The 17,757-nt window shown below is 47.0% G+C and overlaps 1 protein-coding gene across 2 annotated transcripts in view; it reads left to right on the plus strand.

Annotated features, from left to right (window-relative positions):
- Positions 1-17,757, plus strand: part of PIK3AP1 (phosphoinositide-3-kinase adaptor protein 1) — an 87,917-nt gene that overhangs the window by 12,175 nt on the left and 57,985 nt on the right. The window lies entirely within an intron of this gene.

Consider the following 17,757-nt stretch of genomic DNA (forward strand, 5'->3'; position numbering starts at 1 on the left):
AATGACCAACTCCCCTTTCAGTTCACAAGAGCTAGAGATTCTTTAAGTGCAGAAGTGGTAATGGACTCTAAACTGGAGAGGCCTGGGCCACAAAGTTCTGACTAGGTCTAAACTACCCCGAACTCTGGGGATCTTGATAGGAGAGAGCCATGAACAAGTTTTTATGGACCCAAATCATAGTAACTGTTGTGGGCTTCTGTGGTCAGCCTCTGACCTAAAGTCAAGCACAGTGCCACATGGGGGCCAACTCAGGCCCAGTGTTACAAGGCGCTAAGCACCAGTAATCTCCATGGCTGTTGAGGGTCATTGGCACATCATAGGATTGTAGGGCTTATCTACACTAAAAAGTTCTGTCTCTTTGATTTATAGTGGTTAAAGTTATAATTCAAGCAGTACACCTCTGAGTGCGGACCCTCTGTTGAAATTCACAAAAATCATTTTGGATTCAAAATTGATAGGCTAGATATAGGGCCAAGGTATAAATTGTTCTTCTAAACTTGATGTGAATGGGGTCAAAGGCAGCAAAATTATTGCACCCTGAAATTAGAGACGTTACCAATTGTTTTGCCATTCTGCAGCAAGGAAAAGCAGCAAACAGAATTTAGTGTAGTGCCTTCCCCTGGCTGAGTAGAGCACCAATGTTTAGCTGATTAAATTGATTTCCAAAGTCACTATCTCCATGGGTTTTGGACTGTCGGTACAGATCGTTAGCTCCAGCAATCTTACATTAGCATGTCAGAGCTGGAGACCAATGACCTTTGAATGGGGGCAGGCAGGAGCCTCTAGATTCTGTTATGCATTGATCCATCTCAAGGTGCAACCTGACTGATGGGGAAGAATGTTTACGGGGAATGGGGGAGTGAAAGGGACAATATTAATTACAAGGCCTGTGAAGGGGACCAATAGCTCTCCAAAGATGTGCTGTGGTTTGTCCTGTCCTGCAGATGTGCAGAAGCAAACAGGAAAGGGGAAGGAGCTACTCCTACTTATCTCTTCTTCCTTCCAAGTGCCCAGTTCTCCTCATTCTTCCTCCAGACCCTCTGGCTCCCATCATTTTGAGGGAGTAGCAAGGCGATGGGGGAAGAGGTGGCTTCTGTAGTAGACAAACCTGTGATTCTTAGCAGTGGGACTCCCTCCTGTCAAATCGTAGAATCATAGAAGATTAGAGTTGGAAGAGACCTTAGGAGGTCATCTAGTCCAACCCCCGTTCAAAGCAGGACCAGGCAATCGCTCTTTCTTAATCCTTTTGGCACATACAGCATATATATGGATTTCAGAGTAGCAGCCGTGTTAGTCTGTATTCGCAAAAAGAAAAGGAGTACTTGTGGCCCCTTAGAGACTAACCAATTTATATGAGCATAAGCTTTCATGAGCTACAGCTCACTTCATCGGATGCATTCAGTGGTTCCACTGAATGCATCCGATGAAGTGAGCTGTAGCTCACAAAAGCTTATGCTCAAATAAATTGGTTAGTCTCTAAGGGGCCACAAGTACTCCTTTTCTTTTTGCATGTATATGGAGACACCCAAAGGGAGAACAGGAGGCCAAAATCCTCCTCTGAGGCATCTGCCTTTTCCTCCTCACACCCTGGAGCTGTCTCACTTTGGACAGTACCCAGGCATTAAGTCTTGGGAGTGGGGCATAAGGACCCTAGGCTTGGGGTGAGGATGCTAAGGGGAGGTGCAGGCTGTGGGTGCAAAGAGGGATGTGGGGATGGGGAGACGCAGATGTGCTGAGTCAATTGGGGCAGATCTGCTTATCCCAGTGGAGCCCTACTCCCATGTGCCTCCCAAGGTCATTGGGAGACAGGCTCCCATCACCAGGAACTTAGGAAGTGTGCCCTAGTGAGGCTGCTCTCCTGCAGCCCTGAGGAAGAGGGAAGCCCACAGCCTCTTCCGCACTCTTTGGTCTCACATTATGGCAGCGATAAAAACCCAAGGGAATGCTCACTAGCAATCAAGGTGGAATTAAGGTTAAAGACGCTTGAGTCAATCAAGTGCAAACTACGGATTTTAACTTTGTGGAGAAGGTTTTAAACACCCCCGTTTGCTGGAAACCATCCAGGTTACGGTTCTCCAAAGAAGGGACCCACCCACTGGAACTGTGTTCCGGAGACACCAACTTGCCACTTTGGGGCATGCAGAGTACTGAAACTGTGTGCCAATGGCCTTGTCTCATACAATGCGGGGATCTCACTACCCTAACTCTCACTCTCCGTGCAAGCGCTCTAGTGTAATCATCTGGGCACACACGGGACACATGTGGAGACATGCTAGCTCTGTCTAATTAGTTGGATACCTGGCTGGCACGGGGAATTGGGGATGATCCTGCGAGGTACCAAGAGCCTGCTGGGAAATGCCAAATGCCCTTGACACCTTTCAGAACCAGCCTCTATGATGAGGTAAATGATTCCTTTCTGTATTCTGCACTATCTAATGGGGAAGTTGTACAACGCTTTGTGAGGTATATGGCCATAAAGTAGCAACTGCTATACAAGTACATTTCTTGTTGGTAAAATACTAGGAGTCTGGCTTTTTCAAGTGCAACCTTAATTCTTGCTCCACAGATTGCCTTTCAATACGCCAGGCAAACATACTGAAATCACTGCTACTTGCCTGCCGCCTTTAGTACAATTTAATGATGATTTTTAGGGCAGATCATGTTTTAACTGACTTTTTTACATAATCAAAATGGTCCATCCTTTCTTCGGTTGCCTTACTTGAACTCAAATGCATATACCACCAATGGGCTTCATTCTACCTTTGCTAAATATTTTGGCAGAAGAAAAGATAGTGTTAACTATCAAGCATTGTATTTATACAGCTCTCACCAGGGAGTCTTTCCTAGTGTTCTCCAAGCAGTATCGTATCTGTTAAGCTGGGCTCATTTTAACATTAAATTTACAGAAACCCTACTCCTCTGAGGTCTAACTTGCGTGATGGAATTTGAGGCTGTTTGGAGCGCATGGTGGGCCGGGACACAGTTCTAAAGGACTCAAGACAGGGTTCCTGTCAGCCTGATAGTACGAGTTGTAAATCTGTCCACGGTGTGCTTGTTTCAGGGCAAGAAATGTTTATCTCATGTGAAGTCTGTGAATTACCAAGGGACCAGCTGCTCTTATGTTTATTTAAAAAGGGAAGAGATCCCCAGGTGTACAATAGTACATAGTTCCTCTTTGGGTGAAATGGTGAAGAACTGCCTTTCAGTTGATTCTACCGTGACACAATAGAACCCGCCATGAGGTTTAGGTGAAGTCAGTTCTGTTCATTTTGAGAACTGACATCTTCTCTAGCGAAACATGGTGTAGATACACAGTCCATGCCCCCTAGTGCTAGATGCCACCCTACCTATCAGAAAGGGTGGCCTTGTGGTTAAGGCATTGGCTGGGCCTTAGGAGAGCTGGGTTCGACTCCAGGCTCTGCAACATGCTTCCTGTATGATCCTGAGTAGGTCACTTAACCATTCTGTGCCATGGCCTACAATTTATTACTGCTGTTCTGCCTCCTTCCCTACCCTGTCTTCTGTTCCGATTGAAAGCTTTTCAGGGCAGGGAGCCACGGTTTGCCCTAGAAGAACAGGCTCTGATGTTGGTTGAGGCCTGTAGGTGCTATTGCTATAGTTATGGGCGCACTAGAAATGTACTCATGTCTCTGACACATATCTGCACACCTCCTGCACATGCTCACAGCACTGCAATGGCAGCACCTGCATAAAACAAAAAACTAAAACCGTGGCAGAGTAATTAGGGAACGCTTGAACTGTCTATTAACTGAGAATTTGTGAGGGATTGACTGGCACATATAATAATGAGCCTCACAATGACAAGTAACTGGCAGCAAACTATCTGTCGGCTGTAGGGCAGTTTCTCTCAACCTTTTCGATACCAGGGACCGGCTTGCTGCCTTCCTAACCTGTGTCAGGGAGATTTCAGGGACCGGCACCAGTCCATGGACCGGTTGTTGAGAAACATTGCGCTAGGGTAAGAAGGGCTGTCAGCATGGTCACGTTGTGTTTTGGGGATTGCAGTATTGCTTCAAGTGCAGCTATCAGAATGTGATTCCGTTTGGACAGTGCTGCAGACCACCGCCCCTATCCTCACAGGCCACAAGCTACTTTAACTGCTCTGCTAGTTTTGTAGAAAGTCAGAAAAGGAGACGCTCTTGTTTTGCCTTACTGATGATAAACTGTGCACTGCTCGTATTGAAGAGGAGAGAAGCTTTTGAGCTTACACAGAGCTCTTCTTCTGGTCTGTGTAAACTCAGAAGCTTGTCTCTCTCTCCAACAGCAATTGGTCCAATACAAATATTACATCACCCACCTTGTCTGTCTAATATCCTGGGACCAACATGGCTACAACAACAGTGCATTGTGACTAATGATGCATGCTTGCAGAGGCCGGTGGGAGCAAGGTGATGTGCTTAGTTAGAATGGTATGGCTCCTGAGTACTGACAAACATTAACTAAAGGAGATATGGAGCGTTCCAGTTACTTTCAGAGCGCTGATCCCCACAACACCTACTGATTAGCTCATTTCACAAAACTTTCTGTAAGCCGAGTGAAAGCTCAGAGGTCAAAACCTGGGAAAGTCAACTGCAACTAGGGGGTTAGTGGCTTCTTGCTTGGAATGGGGACTCTGCCCAAAGTTACTTGAAAATGAATTAAAGTTCTCCAACAATACACGTCAGACATAGAGGAAGAGTGGAACTGAGATGTAGTGCAGGTGTCTGGGGGGATCAGTGCTGAGACGCCACACAAAGTACTCTTCCAAGAGAATGCAGGTGAGGGTGGCTTCTGGGTGTTTCCAAGGAAGTCTTGCACGGACAAAAGAGGTGGGAGAAATAGGACGAGGAAGCTAGGAGGAAGGCTGGAGAGGAGCTGGTGAGCAGGAGGAAATGAGCAGAGATGCAGATTGGGCAAGAGTTTTGCAGAAACTTGAAGGTGAAGAACTTGAACGTGGTTCAGAAAGCTAGTGAATGAACTGAAAATTAAACTGTTCCAAGGTCTTGGACGTGCTGTGGGCAGTCGTGGACCACAGCAGGAATCACTGATCATTTAAGGGACTAGTGAAAGCCTTTAAGGAATCACACATTGGACCACCAGGGCCAGAAATAAATTTGTGCCATTTGAAAGCTGTGGGAAAACAAGCTATGAAACTTTTAACCCTAGCAGGCTATGAAATAGCACTGATCATCTGTTTTACTCCAGGGTCTCTCTCAGTACTGGGTTCGCTTACCTCCTTATGATCACAAACCTGGAGAGAGGACTAGTTTACAAGTTTCCCATGATCTAAAGGCCTCATCAGACTTAAATTACAGGAAACAGGCTGATGTGCTATAAATGGCTCAATTTAGCTGTGGGTGGGAAATAAAGTAGCAGAAACCACATAAACCATGTCACGTGCAGGAAGGACAGTGAGGAAGTGCGTGGCCTTCCTGGTTCTTTTTTGCCGGGCGGGTGAAACTATGAATGAAATTTCAGAGCAATTGCTCCTACTTATTCAAATGGATTGGTTTCTACTCAGCACATTGCCAAAGTTTCAAAGTGCTTATATTTTTATTAGGGCTGTTGATTAATCCCAGTTAACTCATGCGATTAACTAAAAAAAAATTAATCACTATTAATCGCACTGTTAAGCAATAGAATACCGACCGAAATTTATTAAATATTTTTGGAAGTTTTTCTACATTTTCAAATATATTGATTTCTATTACGACACAGAATACAAAGTGTACAGTGCTCACTTTATATTATTATTTTTGATTACAATATTCGCAAATGTGGAATTATGTACAAAAAATAACCACATTCAAAAATAAAACAATGTAAAACTTTAGAGTCTACAAGTCCACTCAGTCCTACTTCTTGTTCAGCCAATCGCCAAGACAAACAAGTCTGTTTACATTTACAGGAGATAATGCTGCCTGCTTCTTATTTACAGTATCACCTGACTTCTGTAGCCAGCGTTGCAAGGTATTTACATGCCAGATATGCTAAACATTCATATGCCCCATCATGCTTTGCCACCATTCCAGAGGACATGCTTCCATGCTGATGACATTCGTTTAAAAAAAAAGTGTTAATTAAATTCGTGACTGAACAACTTCGGGGAGAATTGTACGTCTCCTGCTCTGTTTTACCCACATTCTGCCGTATATTTCATGTTCTAGCAGTCCTAGATAATGACCCAGCACATGTTCTTTTTAAGAACACTTTCACAGCAGATTTGACGAAACGCAAAGAAGGTATCTAGTCCAGGTTTTATTCATAAACATTTGTTATAGTGAAGCTCTCAACCCTTAGACTTCAGTGCTTCAACTGACCACCAGCTGGCATCGGCAGTTCCTGCTCTTTCATTGGCACTGGTCACCACTTGCAATCATGCAGAGGCTGGTAATGGCCAAATTTGAGTTTCATGCTTCACTCCACTTCCTGGTAGAAAGTCCACCGCAGCTCACCCACCTAACCGGTACCCTGTTGGCAGGCTTAGTTGAGAAGGCTGAGGAATGAATGGGTCGTAGAGGCTATCCCTTTCTGTACACCCGGTGGATATCTGGGTCAAGGCAAATGCATACAACGTAAGGGACTTGTGTTCTCTCTATTGTATAGAAAATGGAGCCCTTCATTTGGAGTGCTCTTAATAACCAGCTTTAATTTAGGATGTCTAGGACTATCCAAAACCAACTCTTTAAACCTGAGACTAATGGAGCAGCTAACCAGAAACTCTACCTACTCTTTGCCACTGGGAGGAGAGTTACAGAAAACAGTTTGATGCACATCCACAGTGCTGGATTATCTCCTATCCTCCCTTCCTCAAGTGAGTGATCCCTTCTAACACCCCGGGGCAGATGGGCCTAGCCATGTCAGTATGTGTGACGAACAAACCCCTTGCCAATTGCCATAAACATTGCAACCAGGAAACTCAAACAGATGCATTGATCGGTGTGTGCTTGGCTGCCGCCATGAGTAACAAATGGGGTCAGAGTGACTGAGCACACTGTGTCCATGACTCCTTCAAAATCATCCAATGGCTAGCGAACAAGCCTGTTTCTGATTCTAGGTTGCACTGACCCTCCTGCCAGAGAAACTGTTGGATGCTGCTCTCCAGCAACAACCGTTCACTAGCCAAAGGTTGCTAGAGGGCAATGTAAAGTGCTGTTTGCCCTCTCCCTACAGTAGGGGAAGATGGTTCTTCTTCCTCTCCTGTGGCGGCGTCTCGAGGTCCTGCTGACCTGAGAATGCCAAGCCAAGAAACGTGCCTGAGCCTGCCTCCCCTACAGGGCCTTACATTTAGAGCACTGGGGTGACCCTACAAATAGGAAAGATGCTCCTTGAGTGAGAAATGGAGCTGTAACCCTTGAAGAAAATCCACGGAGACTGTAGTATCTAGCCCAGGGGTTCTCACAATAAATTTTTTGGTGGCTGGTGGCTGCTATGACAATTTTCCTTAAAATACTTAATTAACTTTGGGGAAAAACAAATAAATATGCACATATCCACGGCCAAATCATTATAATTTATTTATGGAGGGTTTCTTTTGTCGACTCAATAATAAAAATAATGTACAGTTCTCTGTTCTTTACTGGACCTAAACAGAATAGAAACACAAATAAGGTGCTTTGCACATTCTTGTCTTTTGTTTTTGTTTTTGGTTGCCTTTTTAAAAAAGACTTGCTAGGTAGTAAGTTTGCTGCTGCGAAAAGTAATATTTGTATATTTGTTAATATCACTTTTCATAGCAGAGGTTGTGAAAAGTGATATTAACAACTGTACAAATATAAATTTTCACAGCAGACTTACTCAGCCCTGCCAAGCCAGGGGACAAATTAAGTCTTGGATGGGGAGATGAGTAGGGGGACAGTGGGGGCCAGGGGTGATGGGGGGGATGGATGGGGGCTGGAGAGGGAGTGGAGGCCTGGGGCAGTGGCTGGGCAGTGAGTCCAGGGCCGAAGCCCACCACTGCACAGCCGAAGCTTGGGGCTGGAGGAGGCTGCAGGGGCCAGGGACGATGGGGTGGGGGGCATGAGCCCAGAGCCAGCACCCACTGCCATGCGGCTGGGATCCAGGGCCAGAGCCCAAAGTCCCATGACCAGAGCCGGCCGCCCCAGGCCTGAAGCCCAAAGCCCAAGCCTCACCACCTCCGGGAAATGGGGAACTCACTGGCTGCCTGCTCCTCTGGTGTTTCTGGCTCCAGATGCGGGGAGGGCCCAACCCCTTCTGGTGGCCTTGCGGGAAAGGCACTGCTTTGCACCTCCCCCTCCACTCACTGCCCAGAAGGCTGTGGCTGCAGGAAAAGCCCCTGGTGGCTGCATTTGAGAAACGCTGATATCCTCTCCCTAGGGCTGGGAGTCATGCGTGGCCCATGGTCGAGCTCCAAGCATTGTCCTGATTTCTGCAGCCCACGGCTCACTCCTTTTATGGTCACTTGTCTGTCTGATGCTTGTCATTTTATTGTACCACATCACTCTTCAGCGTAGGGACGGTTCTGTCATAGAATCATAGAAGTTTAGGGTTGGAAGAGACCTCAGGAGGTCATCTAGTCCAATCCCCTGCTCAAAGCAGGACCAACCCCAACTAAATCATCCCAGCCAGGGCTTTGTCAAGCTGGGCCTTAAAAACCTCTAAGGATGGAGATTCCACCACTTCCCTAGGTAACCTAATCCAGTGCTTCACCACCCTCCTAGTGAAATAGTTTTTCCTAATATCCAACCTAGACCTCCCACACTGCAACTTGAGACCATTGCTTCTTTTTCTATCATCTGCCACCACTGAGAACAGACGAGCTCCACCCCCTTTGGAACTCCCCTTCAGGTAGTTGAAGGCTGCTATCAAATCCCGCCTCACTCTTCTCTTCTGCAGACTAAATAATCCCAGTTCCCTCAGCCTCTCCTTGTAAATCATGTGCCCCAGCCCCCTAATCATTTTTGTTGCCCTCCGTTGGACTCTCTCCAATTTTTCCACATCTTTTCTGTTGTGGGGGCCCAAAACTGGGCACAATACTCCAGATGTGGCTTCACCAGTGCCGAATAGAGGGGAATAATCACTTCTCTTGATCTGCTGGCAATGCTCCTACTAATGCAGCCCAATATGCTATTAGCCTTCTTGGTAACAAGGGCATACTGCTGACTCATATCCAGCTTCTCGTCCACTGTAATCCCCTGGTCCTTTTCTGCAGAACTGCCGCTTAACCAGTTGGTCCCTAGCCTGTAATGGTGTAGGGGCTTCTTCCGTCCTAAGTGCAGGACTCTGCACTTGTCCTTGTTGAACCTCATCAGATTTCTTTTGGCCCAATCCTCTAATTTATCTAGGTTCCTCTGTATCCTATCCCTACCCTCCAGCGTATCTGCCTCTCCTCCCAGTTTAGTGTCATCTGCAAACTTGCTGAGGGTGCAATCCACACCATCCTCCAGATCATTTATGAAGATATTGAACAAAACTGGCCCCAGGACCGACCCTTGGGGCACTCCACTTGATACCGGCTGCCAACTAGACATGGAGCCATTGATCACTACCCATTGAGCCTAACAATCTAGCCAGCTTTCTGTGCACCTTATAGTCCATTCATCCAGCCCATACTTCTTTAACTTGCTGACAAGAATACTGTGGGAGACTGTGTCAAAAGCTTTGCTAAAGTCAAGGAACAACACGTCCACTGCTTTCACTTCATCCACAGAGCCAGTTATCTCGTCATAGAAGGCAATTAGATTAGTCAGGCATGATTTGTCCTTGATGAATCCATGCTGACTGTTCCTGATCACTTTCTTCTCCTCTAAGTGCTTCAGAATTGATTCCTTGAGGACCTACTCCATGACTTTTCCAGGGACTGAGGTGAGGCTGAGTGGCCTGTAGTTCCCCAGATCCTCCTCCTTCCCTTTTTTAAAGATGGGCACTACATTAGTCTTTTTCCAGTCATCTGGGACCTCCCCCAATTGCTATGAGTTTTCAAAGATAATGGCCAATGGCTCTGCAGTCACATCCGCCAACTCCTTTAGCACTCTCGGATGCAGCGCATCGAGCCCCATGGACTTGTGCTCTTCCAGCTTTTCTAAATAGTCCCAAACCACTACTTTCTCCACAGAGGGCTGGTCACCTCCTCCCCATGCTGTGCTGCCCAGTGCAATAGTCTGGGAGCTGACCTTGTTCATGAAGACAGAGGCAAAAAAAGCATTAAGTACGTTAGCTTTTTCCACATCCTCTGTCACTAGGTTGCCTCCCTCATTCAGTAAGGGGCCCACACTTTCCTGCTTCATGATTTTTTCAGAGACTGAGGTGAGGCTGACCGGACTGTAGTTCCCAGGATTCTCCTTCTTCCCTTTTTTAAAGATGGGTACTATACATGCCTTTCTCCAGGCTTCTGGGATCTCCCCCAATCGCCATGAATTTTCAAAGATAATGGCCAATGGTTCTGAAATCTCATCAGCCAACTCCCTCAGCGCCCTCGGATGCATTAGATCCAGCCCCATGGACTCGTGCATGTCAGCTTTTCTAAATTGTCCTTAACCTGTTCTTTCACCACTGAGGGCTGCTCACTTCCCCATACTGTGCTGCGCCGTGCAGTAGTCTGGGAGCTGACCTTGTCTGTGAAGACCAAGGCAAAAAAAAGCATTGAGTACTTCAGCTTTTTCCACATCATCTGTCACTAGGTTGCGTCCTCCATTCAGTAAGGGTCCCACACTTTCCCTGACCACCTTCTTGTTGCAACATACCTGTAGAAACCCTTCTTGTTACTCTTCACATCCCTTGCTAGCTGCAACTCCAATTGTGCTTTGGCCTTCCTGATTACACCCCTGCATGCTCAAGCAATATTTTTATACTCCTCCCTAGTCATCTGCCAAGTTTCCACTTCTTGTAAGCTTCCTTTTTGTGTTTAAGCTGACTGAAATTTCTGTGATAAGCCAAGCTGGTCGCCTGCCATATTTGCTATTCTTTCTGCACATTAGGATGGTTTGTTCCTGCACCCTCAGTAAGGCTTCTTTAAAGACTTTTTCTGTCCCTCCTGTTCGTGCCACCTTCCAGCGTGTCCCCATCGGAGTGGGATTTAGGAGCAACTCCACTCCCGCTTTTCTACTGGTCAGTTAAATCAAAGGTACCACGCAGATCTAGGTGACTTTACTGAAACAGTCCATTAGCTGAGCTGCCATCTCACCCAGCACTAACTGGCCTTGCATTGGCCCGACTGAAAATTCAGTTTCCATAGTCTAGTTGTCTGGCCTGGATGGGTGCCAAAGGAAGCTTTCCCTGCTGCTGCCCATGCCATGTTTGGTCTAGATGGAGGAACCCTACCAGCCACTGGAGGAGTGGCACGGTCAGAGCAGTGAAGGGAAGACTGCCATTTTGTACAGTGGGACTTTGAGATGGCCTGCAAGGAGGAACCACCCAGTGGCCTGGCTGGAGGGTTGAGTCACGAAGAGGAGGCTGCGGTTCCTGGAGCAAGAGGGGTCCACAGGGTGAGAGGATGATGGGAGAGACATCGCCAGAGGAAGGTGCAATGCCTGACCAGAGCTAATCCCCAGAGTGACCAGGAGGAGGCGCCATCTGCAGTGAGTGGATTCTGTTACAATGGGTCAGAAACCTGGCAGACTTGGAGTGGCCAGAGACATTCCATAGGCACTGTCAGCACCAAATCCTGAGCATAAAGCGGTTTGACTTTTTGCAAAATGTCACAGTCTTGTAGAGGTGTTGACTTCAATCGCTTATCATATTCAAAAGTGGCATTGGATGCTCTTCAGCCACATCCCCAGGATGGACCAAATACCCCAGAACGCCGTGCCTTCAAACTCTGCATTGATGCACAAAGGGGTGTACACCCGGCTTCTACCTGGCAGAGCCTGGGGGGCACCCCAGAGATTTGTGGATTTGCAGGATTGAGCCAGATCTGGGAACTTCACTATACAATGCCACTAAAAGATATTATTACCCACCCATCTTGTCTCTCTACCATCAACTATGGTCACTCTGCTGGTGCAATGCTCCTCAGTAGACTGTGTATATTTGATGATTATGGTGGCGTTGGTGCACCACAGAAAGTCAGTGGGACTTAAGGTCCTATGTGACTTTTGAAAATTTGACCCAGAAAAACTCTACAGGAATGTAGATATAAAATAGTCTTTACAAACCTAAGAAACTCAAAGCTAAAAATGAAACTTAGGAAATCCCGTTATTTGAAAGTGGAGATGCACAATTAACGTCTCTCAAACAACCTTAGCGCCGCCCCTGTTGTGATGCCAGCTGCAATCTTCCCTTCATATCTACTGTGTAAAGCATGCTAATTTTGGAATAAACTTTTTTTCCTAAGAGCTTCCAGAAATCCACTGCCGGTGGCTATCCTACATTTGGATAAAGCCACTGTACTGGTGCAGTGACTGTCACTGGCCACTTTGCTTCGTCTTTTTGCACAAGAGTCTGCGGTTTATGGCTGTGCACAGTCTATATTTAAAGACATCAGTTTGTGCACTATCGAGAATAGTTCTCTGCAGTGCACACTTCTTGTCAGGGATAGGGATGAAGCCAATTATAGGTTTATGCTTTCTCACCACACTAGCCTTTGCCCTTTTCAAATATGTGCTGTAATTTCATTATCTGAGTTCAAAAAGTTTGTACAAGGAGACACTAGTGCTGTCTGACACTCATATAGCTGGTGGCATGCTGAATCAGTGAGAATGGTCAAGGATTGCTTTTAGTTTGTGTAAGTCAGGAATCTATGAAGTGCCTCGGTGGACTTGTATGTCTAAGAGGAGATCTTAGTTTGTGGTTATGGCTGGAAGAAACCCATTTGTTACAGACGGATAAGGTGTTAGTCTGTTTCTCCGGGTGCCCCTGTGGGGCATAATTAATGTTCTTTGTGTGCATTAACTGTACATTTTATCTTTATATAACCCCCATCACTTGCAGTACAGAACTCTGAAGTTCCTGGGTTTCTTATATCTGTTATTTATAACCACACTACTTGTAAAGAATATTTATCCTTCTCTTTCTAATATGACAGGTTTCAGAGTAGCAGCCGTGTTAATCTGTATCTGCAAAAAGTAAAGGAGTACTTGTGGCACCTTAGAGACTAACAAATTTATTTGAGCATAAGCTTTGCATCCGATGAAGTGAGCTGTAGCTCACGAAAGCTTACGCTCAAATAAATTTGTTAGTCTCTAAGGTGCCACAAGTACTCCTGTTCTTCTTTCTAATATGTTCACCCAATCTCAACTCCTGCTTAATGAAGCTCTGTAGGAGTTTCAGGGTTTACCTACCTGCAAGCTTTGGGAGCAGGCTACCCTGTACAACTCCTACCCCATGGAGCAAATTCCCATAGGACCCCAAAATTGCTTCAAACATCACCACGTTCTGTTCCCAGAGCGAGGGCAAAGAAGTGTATCTTGCAGGTCAACACAATGCAGCAAAGAAAATTAACATGAGAATCGCCACTCTGATACCCTGGTAATAAGGCCAGTCTAAGAACCCGGACAGCGTATTTCCGTACAACAATGGAACTGTGCAAGACAGGTTGCTCCTCAGGGCAGTGAGAGCCAGAAAATGTCAAGGAGCAGACACTACATGGTCTCTAGGAACTCCTTAGGGTCCTTGGCTCCCCAGCCAGCTTAAGTTCCCATGTTCCTTTGCTCCCATTAGCTCAATACCTTGATTCCTGCCTTCCTGACCCTGATTTGCCTACTTTCATGCCTCCCTAAAGTCCAAACGACTGTCTGCAGAGCTTAGCAAGAATCGTAGGCTTAGTGCAGAAGTCAGTATCTGGCCCTCAGTTTCTGGGGATCTTCTAAGAGCCACAGTAGTTCTTGAGGATTTTAAAGAGTATAAGGAGACCTATTTGGAGTGAAATCCACACTGGGAACTGTCGAGCCAAAGCGGGGCAGGCGGGGGGAGGCTCGGATACACTCAATGAAGCCAGACCAGGTGCATAAGTATAACCGGGTTTATTGCCAAACTATAATAAGCTTCCCAGCCTTCACATGTTGCTAAATATGTGCTTTCCAGTAACCAAGCAAGTAAGCAAGAATCAATGCTTACACCCCTTCTTCTATGGATAGTCCCGGACACTCAAGCCTTGTTCTTGAGGGCTCGTAGCAGGCGCTGCTCCAGCTTGGGGAATTCCTGGGCATCCACAAGGCCAGGGTCCACAGGTGAGACTGTTCATCTAAAGTAATTCACATAGCTGTTTTTTATCATCATCTCTTTCTAAGGGGGGGCGTGTACATCCACAAGCAGGCTCTGGCAGGAAACACTACTGTTTTCTATTCCCACACTTAACCCTCATTGTCTCTTTTCTTGTTTATCGAGTCGAGTGGCTGCAAGCCAGCCTGGCCGGTCAAAGCCAATTCACTGCTAGCTCCCCCCCGAACTATTCTGTAACAACAGGCCAAGGTAACTTGCAGTCAGCCTCAACAGGAACATGTAGGAATTAGGGGAAGCCCCTGTATGAAGACTCCAGGGAGTCAGCAAGGGAGCAAGGGTGATGCTAAGACCCAGCAAGGCAAGGGGAACTTCGAAACTTCCATAGGGCTGGAGGGATCTCTGGGGCCATGTTAAGTTAGAGATGCTTGTGTTGGGCTCTGGTGAGGCACTGCTGCTGGTGGCTGCCCCCTCCCAGATATTCACTCTATAGTACAGGGGTGGGCAAACTATGGCCTGGGGGCCACATCCGGCCCTCCAGGCATTTTAATCCGGCCCTTGAGCTCCCACTGGGGAGTGGGGACCGGAGCTTGCCCCGCTCCGGCACTCCATCCAGGGAGCGGGGTCTGGGGCTTGCCCCACTCCGCGCAGATTCCAGAAGCAGCAGCATCTCCCCTCTCCGGCTCCTATGCATAGAGGCAGCCAGGGGGCTCAGCATGCTTTCTCCACCCCAAGCATGGCCCTCGCAGCTCCCATTGACCGGGAACCGTGGCCAATGGGAGCTGCAAGGTGGCGCCTACAGACAGGGCAGTGGGCAGAGCCGCCTGGCCGCACCTCCACTGCTTGAGGTAAGCACCACCCAGAGCCTGCACCCTGACCCCCTCCCATGACCCAACCCCCTGCCTCAGTCCTGATCCCCCTCCTGCCTTCCGAACCCCTCGGACCCAGCCCAGAGCACCCTCCCGCACCCTGAACTCTTCATTTCTGGCCCCACCCCAGAGCCTGCACCCCCAGCCAGAGCCCTCCCCCGCTCCCGCATCCCAACTCCCAATTTTGTGAGCATTCATGGCCCACCATACAATTTCCATACCCAGATGTGGCCCTTGGGCCAAAAAGTTTGCCCACCCCTGCTACAGTAGCATCACAGGTCCCAAAGCACCATTTTCATATATTAAGAGTAAGAAAGCAATTTCTTGCTTCATGGCTCCACGATTCTTCATCTTCTCCTTGAGCAAAGGAACGGTCATGCCAGAACACATCATGGATCTGTCATTTCTGACATTCCATCTCCAGCCATGGCCAGTGCTTGGGCTGTCAGAAACTGGCACAATCCAGCCATAACACTGGACATAGTAAGAGTCCTTCCTGCATGACAGACACGAAGCAGCTACTGCTGCAAAGAGCCACGCTACCAAATTCACTGTCCGGTGGAGAGCTCAACACCAAATATGGAGATACGAACCTGTACAAAGCTTTGCAGCAGGCAATAAGATCTACTCTGTACATCTTTGGCTCTGTTACGATGGTGTGGCTGCTGTGGTTCGGAGCAGTGAAGATTTGTATTTTAAAATATTTAATTTGGGTAAACTATTGCTTTTTTAAAATCTCATCCACAAAAGCCATAGTCCAGTATTCGAGGCTATCTTGGACCCTGCTTCTCTTTTTTAGGACAATTAGAAATACATCTGAACCTGAAAGAGAGTGCTTTATATACCTTTAGCTCTTCTGGGCACTTCTCATTAAGATGTTGCAAGGTAAGGCTGGTGATCTTGAGTGAGTCAAAGTGCAATGTACAGAGTCAGCCTGAAGGAATGATCAGAAGAGTAAATACCGACAGTGTTTCAGAAGGAGTCCATTAGCCAGTGGGAGATTTCAGAGAGACACTGAATCTTCACAGTGCCCTGCAACTAAAGATCTCAGTGCTGACATCCTCACAAGACAGACTATTCTTAGCTTCGTTTGGAGTATGGGAAATGAACAGAGTCATTCATGCCATACTTGATGCCTAATATGTGCCAGGCTTTAGGCACCCAAGTTTGAGAAGATTGAGCTACATGATTTGCCGAAGCTCATGATCACTGTCAGAGGCAGGAATAGACCTCTGGGACTTGACCGATCATTTGGAGAGCTCTTCTGTACCTACTGGACTATCAAAACCCCAAAATGCACTAAACTGACTGTGTAGGAAGTGGGGATACTCCTTCCTGATCAGCCCCCCTCATGGTAAGTTTATGCTTAAAGCATGAGACTGGTACCTATGCTGTAGCTTATGTAGAAATAAACAGCAATTATTGCAGTGTTACATAACTTGGAAAAGTCCTGCCACACTGTGCATCCCAGGCCTCTTGCAACAATGACACGCAACTATATACTGAGTTTGTGCCGTTAGTGCTTGTTGCTAATCTCCCAAGGCATTTGCTACAATAGTTTGTTTCATGGGTCGCAATAACCCACCATATGGATCAGACCCACCCCACCCTTCAAAGGCTGTTAGGAAGTCAGAATTTGACTATGATTTTTCATGGTGTTGATGACCCCAGGCATTAATGTCAACAGTCAGGCAAGCTTGGGGGCCCTCCAGAAGGGAATTCCAAGGCAGACAAAGGGAGAATGAGACTAAGGAGCAGCATTATCCCACCCCTCAATTATTTAAATTTATTACTGGCAAGAAGTGCTGGATTGGAAGCCCTGGAAACCCAGGCCCACCATCTACTCCCCGTTCTAGCACAGGGGCCCTCTAATCAGCAGCCAAGATCTGCACTCCTTCCTATTCCTTGTTCCTTTTCCCCTGATTCTTCTCCTACATTCCTTGCTTCCCCCCTGTCTGGGTTTGTCAGCCTCCCCGTTCCTTCCTCCCATGGAGTAACTGTGGACTACCTTCTATGGTCCCAGCATACCTCCCTTCTCCCAGACTACTGTCCTCCAGCCTCCTTCTGTTGCCAACTATCTGGCTTTATACGACCCCTCCTGTTCCCGCCCAGCTGAGCCTCATGTCTGATTAATCAATCCCTGTTCCCTAGCTCCTCCTCCAGGTGTCACTTACAGGTTAATTGGGCCTAATTTACCCTCTCAGGGCCAGTGTGGGGAATACACCCTCATACCCATATAGCAGGACAGGTAGTATCAGGGTGGGATAGATCCTGAACTCTGTCTTCACGCAAAGATACAGGAGATGGTGAGACCTATTTGTTGAAGAAAGTCCATTTTGCTGCAACCATCTGAACTCTGCTTGCAGCCTCACGGGGCCTTACCGCTTAGTGACAACATTTTCAAGAGCATCTGATAAATACTTTCACCCACAACTCCAGGTTAATGGAGTTTTTGGAGTGGTCTGGAAACTCTTCTGTAGTACTAACATTATAACAAATAATAAATCTTGCTCCGAAGAGCTTACATCTTAAACAGATGGGAAAGAACTAATCTGTGCATTGAATGTTCCTTTATTGTACATAGTTACTCAACAGGAAGCCCTGAATCAGTGACAGTTATAACTTGATTTTCAGCACTGGGAAAAATCCCCAGGCGGGCATGTGTTTTTTGATGTGTTGCCTGCTCTTGGTTAAGTGAGGCAGACAGAGTGAACCATCTGTCCCTTCACTCTTGAAGTTTGGGGCACACGGTTCATAACAAGATTCTGATATA

Source organism: Lepidochelys olivacea (assembly GCF_965140295.1).
Source record: "Lepidochelys olivacea isolate rLepOli2 genome assembly, chromosome: 7".
Lineage (NCBI taxonomy): Eukaryota > Metazoa > Chordata > Testudines > Cheloniidae > Lepidochelys > Lepidochelys olivacea.